Below are 8,551 nucleotides of genomic sequence, written 5' to 3'. Positions count from 1 at the left end.
AATGTTGCTCGATCAGTGGTTAGGCTATTAGCTATCCAAAATTAGGCTACATGAAAGTGCAATACTATTAATATACTGTAACCATGTGTTAGTGCAGGTTTTCAGTGAATTTATGTCAATCATGAAGCTCGTCTACATTTCCTGTGGCGCAGAAAATTCTCTGCATCAAAAGAGTGATCAAATTAAGATCATACATCTGTACGTCTGCCTGGCTCTCTGTGTGCTATCTCAAGCTGTACCCTCCCTACCTGATCTGACAGTAATTGCAGAATGAGGTGCTGTTACTGTAGTACTTTCCCCTCTGGCAACATTTGACAGAACTGCAGAACATTAAACAGAGAACAACACACGCATGTAGACACACACAATAGATACATCGCACATACACACACCCACACACTACACACACACACAGACTTAGTCCTCCATTCTTGCCGTAGGGAAACTTCCCTATCACAGGTATAGAGCTGCATGTGAACAGACTTTACTGACAATTGAGTCCAAGTTAAGCGTACACTCAAAGAGGTGCATGTGAACAGTCTGTCTACATTCATAACGCTCACCTTGACCCTATTATGGGATCATGGAGATGGATGCTACAGACTGATTCAGAGGTGGCTGGACACAGGTAAGCTACCCCACGGTCATGACACAGTAGGCTGTATTTTGACAGGTGAATGATATGTTAAAGTTTGTGTGTTGTTCTCTGTCTGACCAACAAAATGTCTGAAGTACATTCACACAAAATAGAAATACTTACAGAATATATTAAATATGTTTTCTCTCGGGCTGTTCGATTTTGCGAGAGTGCACATGAATGCTTCCTGAAGCAACAGAGTATACAGGTTGACGTGCAGTATGTCTCACTCACATGGCAACACTGCAACAGTAAAGCACACAGCTGGAGGTGGGAATTGGTCTTGTGAATTGAAATATATTTTTTTAAACTGACACGAACCATTAATATCAACATGATTCAGTTTCTCCTAAACTGCTTTTTAAAGAGCTCTGCGGTATGGAAAATTGGTTTTACCAGTTGTCAGAACGTTACGTGCGGTCTTCTGGGAGATTTTTGACTAGACATGTCCAAATTAGCACGATGTGTGCCCAAAGCGGGTTAAAACACTGGACCCATGTAGGCTGCCCACATTGGGTCAATGTGCCTTTGCTCATTTGCTCCACATTGGCCCAAAGACGACCCTCACTTCAGCTAAAACAAAAAAGGATTGGCTGCCTGTTACATTTTATCTTAAAGACAAAGTTGTTACTATCACATATATATATTTGCCAGAGAAACTACAGTTTCTCATATACCACATGCAATTATCAAAGTCCTTTACAGACTTCATTTTCACAATATCATTTTTTGTTAACATCAGACAACGGAACACTAAAACTGGAACGATACACACAGTAATGGTTTCACAAAAAGACCTTGTGAAATTAAAACTGAAAAAAAATGATTCCAAGGTAATTGGCTTTGAAGTTCCGACCCTCATTCGTTTCAATGGTGTCAGCAATTTTATTCTTGTATTACTTTTTAACTTAACAATATGAATTGGGGTATTTGTAAACCACGCCCGCAAATATGTTAATGCACCCTCACCTCTACATTATGATATATCTGTGCTTGGTGTAGACTGGCCCATGTTGGGCTTGGTGTGGGCTGGCCTGTTGGACTTGATGTGGGCTAGCCTGTGATGAGCTGGTGTAGGCTAGCCCGTGTTGGACTTGGTGTGGGCTAGCCCGTGTTAGGCTTGGTTTGGGCTAGCCTGTGTTGGGCTGGTGTAGGCTGGCCATTGTTGGGCTTGTTGTGGGCTAGCCTGTGTTGGACTGGTGTGGGCTAGCCTGTGTTGGGCTTGATGTGGGCTAGCCTGTATTGGGCTGGTGTAAAGTAGCCCATATTGGGCTGATTTGGGCTTGGTATGGGCTAGCCCGTGTTTGGCTTGCTGGGGGCTAGCCCGTGTGAGGCTGGTGTGGGCTTGGTGTGAGCCATATCAGGAAGTCGCACCTTGGTCCCAGGTGTCCCAAACCATTATAAGTGATTAAATAGGATAGGGGTATATTGAGGTATCAAAAATTCCATATGAACCATGATTCAGTTTATCCCAAATGTATTTTTAACAAGCTCTGCAGTGCAGACAGACCCCCCTGTGTAGTGAGCTTTCGTTCTGTAGTCCTTTCCCTGACCACATAGTTACCACCATGGTTATCAACACAACAGCACCATTTATTATTATGATTATTATTATTTTACCTTTATTTAACTGGGCAAATCAGTTAAGAACAAATTCTTATTTACAATGACGGCCTACCCCGGCCAAACCCGGACAACGCTGGGCCAATTGTGTGCCGCCCTATGGGACTCCCTATCATGGCCGGATGTGATGCAACCTGGATTGATTGTCAATCATGGTTGTCAAGACAACAGCACATGATTTTGTTTCCTGTCAGTCTTTCCCCTAACATCCTTCCAGTCACCCCTGCTGCCTGTCTTCCTGTGTGTCTGTCTGTGGACCCCTCCTGGGCTTCCTCTTTCTGTACCGTTTCCACTGAGTGTTCTTCCATATGTGCTGCTGGTGATCACTGGCTTCTGACTAACACACACACACACACACTGGTGGTGAATCCTCCCCTGGCTGCTAAATAAGGTTGGGGTCACAAAACTCGAACAAGCTCTGGATTACTCATGGAAACATTATGACACACGTCTTCCCTCCTAAAAACAGCTGTAGGGGACATTCATTAATTTAATCTAACTTTTACATAACCAGGTTGGGAAAAATTGGAATGTCAACTTGTTATGCTGTAAACATGACTGAAACTGAACACAAATGTTAATCTTTGTACAAATGTAAATGTAAAGCAGATCTATGACGGCTTCCTCTCTGTAATCTGTATTTCATGATGATTATTCACCACCTCCTAAGACTAACCGGCAACATTTAAATCCATGAAGCTCCTGGGAAGCGCCTCTGCATGATTACTCTGTAGGTCTACTGTATGTGTATCCTCCGAAACACTATAAGTCTTGGTTATCTCAAATATAACACCCTAGCCTAGGGATAAGTCACAACTTCACATCTATTGGCAAAGAGTAGCTTGAAAAGGTTAAGTATGAGTATGATAAGACAGAATAAGGTTGTATTAAAGTATATGTTAGAGGTGGAATGCCACGGCTTTATGTTCCACAAAAATGTGGAGGGATTTATTCAACACTTAAAAAGTATGCTGCTGTGCACAGTGGTTACATTTAACATAAAACTATCATGTGAATGGCACTGTGATGCTGTCAAGTTGTGGCAATGACATCATCTTCCCAGCTCTGGACTGCTCATCCTGTACCTTATAGCTGCTGTAAATAGACACTAATCTAATTTGTCCTTATTAGGCCACATTTACTGTCTAGTTCTCATATAGACGAATCACACATTACACTACTCCCAGTACTCCTCATCATGATGAATTACTGCCTTCAGCTGTAACTCTGTGCTACCTGGCAGTTTCAACATTAGGTTGGCTGTTCACGCAATTTTTCTAACCATGTTTTTCCACAATGCTGTGCCTGATTTATGGAGACCACGCTACATTACCAGATCTAGCCTCTGGCTTCCAGACCTCAACACAAACTAAAAAACCATGGCCTGACAGGACATTTTCCATGCAGCAAAGAGGAGGTAGAAACAACAATAAATGGTTTGGTGATGGAAAGACAAATACCTCCAATAACTATAACAGTTTTCATATTAATATTAAACCAACAGAACACGTTATTTCATCCGTAAGTGTAAAATAATGCACTGCAAATGAGAGTGGTGTTTTAGGCTTCCTTCCCCAGATCTAACATGATGGTAGTCATTATACTGTATATTGAATGTCAATTCCACTGCTGATAGCTCATCTCCCAGGACTGTGTACTGTGATGTATTTAGGACTAATCACACTTAATAGGGCGGCAGGTAGCCTAGTGGTTGAGAGCGTTGGGCCAGAAAGCGAAAGGTTGCTTGTTCAAATCCTGACCTGACTAGATGAAAAGTCTGATGTGTCTGACTCTTGATTCACTAAAACTACATTCTAAATAAGCAGTTATCTGAAGCTGAAAAATAAAGGAAATTCCATGCACTGCAATGAATGCTCTACCGTGGTTTTCCAACACACAGCTTTGACCTACTACAGGAGCTATTTTGGTCTATTGTACTTCAAACAATGTGTATGCAGTATGCGTAGGATTCAAACCTTCTCAAACATCCTAATTCATAATCTTAAATAATGGTGCCGGTGGAGATAGCTGCCGTTTTAAGAATCCGACGGCGAGTGGGTAACCCGCCTCTACCATCAGTCCTATTAGCCAACGTGAAATCATTGGATAATAAACTGGATGAGCTCCGATCAAGACTATCCTACCAACGGAACATTAAAAACTGTAATATCTTATGTTTCACCGAGTCGTGGCTGAACAACAACAAGGATAACATACAGTTTCCGTGCATCAGCAAGATAGAACAGCTGTTTCTGGTAAGACAAGGAGTGGCTGTCTGTGTCTCTTTGTCAATAACAGATGGTGCACGAAATCTAATATTAATGAAGTACATACATAGAACTCTTTAGAGCCTGTCTCCATTCCTGATTTCTGTCATCGTTAGATTACCTGTGTAATATTGGCATAAGCTCAGAAACACTTGTTTTGCAAACATGGTCCTGTTTTATAAATTGCTGTGCTGATCAATGGGCAGTTCATTACCTCTGTCAAATGAACATGTAGCTTAAAGCTGTGTTTATTTGTATTTATTCCTGCAATAAAGATGGTGGCGCTACAATAATACACATTTACAATAGGTCTATATCTAAAAATACATGCAGCCTAATGATATATACAGTATATACATGATTTTAATAGCAGGACAATGTAAAGTCCATTACTCCTCTGAAAAGTATGAGTTTGAAGTACAATAGACAGGAAGGTAATTTTCTGTTAAGGGTGCATTATCCAACATTTCCACATGCAAAGACAGATTTTTTTGCAACCCAGTCTGCCATTCGCAGTGCTATTGCAACCTTTAATTTGGCTTCTCCCAAAAGGTCTGGGCCTTAATGGCACAAGTGATGTGCTTGCATAACTGCAAGGGTTGTTGCTTTAAACTCTGATCTGCTGGCTGTTGCCCTCCTAATAGCACAAATAATTGTTCAACTAACTATTAAAGTAAGAATTTACCATGGATAGTCGAACTCATTGTCTGCAGTTTTAAGAAGGTGAATATCTCAATTGATTGTGAGAGTCTTACATTGTAAAATATGACTCAATTCCTATTGAAAGCAAAGACCTCATTGACCTTTCACAGTATTTCAAAACTGTGATTATACTGTATGTACAATAGAAGCCAAACAACACAGTTTTTAAATTAAGCCTCTAAAATTGATAGATCAATATCACAGGAGGTTAATTTGGGAGGATGGGCTCGTAGTATTGGCTGGAGTGGAATGAGTGAAATGGTATCAAATGCATCACACATGATTTCCATGTGTTTGATGCCATTCCATTTGCTCAGTTCCAGCCATTATAATGTGCCGTTCTCCCCTCAACAGCATCCACTGATCAATATATCCACAAGCAACCGGGTGAGAGTGAGTGGTCAATTATCTACAACATTGAACCAATCTGTGTGTAAAGCGACACTGTGACTTGAACCCAACAAGCCATGGCTTCCCTTAGAGGAAAAGACAAAGAACAACTTAGAGATACAAATGAGAGCAACGAACAGCTAAAGGATATGCAGGAAAAAATAGCTAAAATGCTCTCCATGCTCCCCAAAACAAACCAACTGTGACAATCTGTTGTTTAAAAAGTAGATTTTCTCAAAAGGAAAGTAGAGTCTATCGTGTCAGATATGCATATACAGGGTGGGCGCATGGACGAACAGGACAGCAAAATTGGAAAAAGAAAAGAGAATGAGACAAAACAACATGAGAATATTGTCCCTACCGGAAGATGATGAAAAAGGAGACCTTTCTAGCTATGTGATCAAGCTGAGTTGTGCTTGGGGCCTCCACTCATTCCATGTCAGTCTCTTGGTGGATCCACTCTCCTCAAGTAGACCCCCACCAGCAACTATCGTTTAATTACATTCATAAGGTAATACAAACTGACCACAGTACTTCAGTGGCAGTCTTTCTATATATGTAAAATGACATCATCCACATTTTTTGGGGGGTACATTAGGAGAGGAGTTGGAGCTTAAAAGCCCTAAAAAGGCTTAGCGCCTCAAGTACAAAGATGTACTTTGCCTTATGTTTATTTTGTATTTTTTTTAATTTAAATGTCTGTTCAGCCCACATGCCCTATAGTATATGTGTAATGTGTATATAATAACTATGTACTGTATTTATTGGGGATGCACCGATATTACCTTTTTGGCTGACACCGATGTCCAATATTTTCCTCGCCAAATATCCGATACCGATATAAAAAACTTTAGCAGCCTTTTAAGCATTCTAGTACAGTTAAATAGTTAAAACACACACACACACACACACACACACAAACACTGACTAAAAAGTTATTTTGTTGCCATTTACGTATGTTCAGATTACCAGTAAAACATAATCAAAATGTATTTCTTTCACTTACTTGCTGTGCTGTTTGTTGTTCATTTGTTCAGTCGTTTCATTCTCAACCAGGATTTCATCATACATGTCAAGCAGTGAAGTTTCAGCTCTGTCTGTCCGTGGCCTCTTTTCCTCGGCGTGCACTGTCACTGTGTCCATTTCCATCTTGTCCAGCTGTGTCTAACATTTCACGTAAACCCGGTTTCTTGTCTGCATCGAAGTAGTGGTCCTTGTACCTAACATCGAGCATGGTGGCAACACAGTAAAGAGGCTCAGAGAGAATGCCATCGAAGTGCTTGTTCACAGCCTTCAGTACAGTACTTTTCTAAGTTAACCCCACGGTCTGTGTCGGCAGATTGGTTGAGCAGGCATTTCAGTACCATGACAGTGGGTATCACGTCTGCTCCAGACGCAGTTGATGAGCTTATTTCTCGAGTCAGTTGTTCATGTTTCCATGTTTCAAACATGTTCTCAAACCCAGAAGTCGGGATATGCATTTAATTCGTAGCATTGGATAGAAAACACTTTGAAGTTTCTAAAACTGTTCAAATAATGTCTGAGACTATAACAGAAATGATATGACAGGCGAATTTCTGAAGAAAAACCAACCGGAAATAATCAAAAGAAATTTAGGTACCAGGCTCTTATAATGGAAACATATTGTTCCTATCTAATTCCGGCTCCCAGATTGCAATTCGTATGGCTTACACTATATGTCAACAGTCTTTATTCAAGGTTTCAGGCTTGTTTCTTGAAATCACTGCCTGGCTGTAGAGCCTTTTGAGGATCAAAGGACCCATGCCAAATATTTTCAGTCTCCTGAGGGGGAATAGGTTTTGTTGTGCCTGCTTCATGACTGTCTTGGTGTGCTTGGACCATGTAAGTTTGTTGGTGATGTGGACAGCAGTTTGTGCTAGGAGAGCAGTCCTGTAGCTTAGCATCTGCTTCATCTGACCACCTTTTTTTTATCTAGTCAAAAGCAAGTGCTTCCTGCTTTAATTTTTTCTTGTAAGCAGGGATCAGGAGGATGGAATTATGGTCGGATTTGCCAAATGGAGGGCGAGGGAGTGCTTTGTATGCATCTCTGTGTGTGGAGTATAGGTGGTCCAGAGTTCTTTTCCCTCTGGTTGCACATTTAACATGTTGATAGAAATGTAGTAAAACGGATTTAAGTTTCCCTGCATTAAAGTTCCCGGGTACCAGGAGCACCACCTCTGGGTGAGCGTTAACTTGTTTGCTTATGGCGGAATATAGCTCATTCAATGCTATCTTAGTGCCAACCTCTGACTGAGGTGGTATGTAAACAGCTACAAAGAAAACAGATGAGAACTCTCTTGGTAGGTCTGCAGCTAATCATCATATAGTCTACCTCAGGCGAGCAATAGCTCGAGACTTCCTTAGATATCATGCACCAGCTGTTATTTACAAAAATACATAGTCCGCCGCCCCTTGTCTTACCAGACCCCGTTATTCTTTTTTTTTTTTTATGTAAATTTTACCCCGTTTTCTCCCCAATTTTGTGGTATCCAATTGTTTTGTAGCTACTATCTTGTCTCGTCGCTACAACTCCCGTACGGGCTCTGGAGAGACGAAGGTTGAAGGTCATGCGTCCTCCGATACACAACCCAACCAAGCCGCACTGTTTCTTAACACAGCGCGCATCCAACCCGGAAGCCAATGTGTCGGAGGAAACACCGTGCACCTGGCAACATTGGTTAGCGCACACAGTGCCCGGCCCGCCACAGGAGTCGCTGGTGCGCGATGAGACAAGGATATCCCTACTGGCCAAACCTAGGCCAATTGTGCGTCGCCCCACGGACCTCCTGGTCGTGGCCGGTTACGACAGAGTCTGGGCGCAAACCCAGGGTCTTTGGTGGCACAGCTCGCGCTGCAGTACAGCACCCACTGCCCGGGAGGCCCCCAGACCCCGCTATTCTATCCTGCCAGT

This window comes from Oncorhynchus mykiss, chromosome 3 (genome assembly GCF_013265735.2).
Source record: "Oncorhynchus mykiss isolate Arlee chromosome 3, USDA_OmykA_1.1, whole genome shotgun sequence".
NCBI classification, from domain to species: Eukaryota; Metazoa; Chordata; class Actinopteri; order Salmoniformes; family Salmonidae; genus Oncorhynchus; species Oncorhynchus mykiss.
This window is presented reverse-complemented; position numbering follows the sequence as displayed.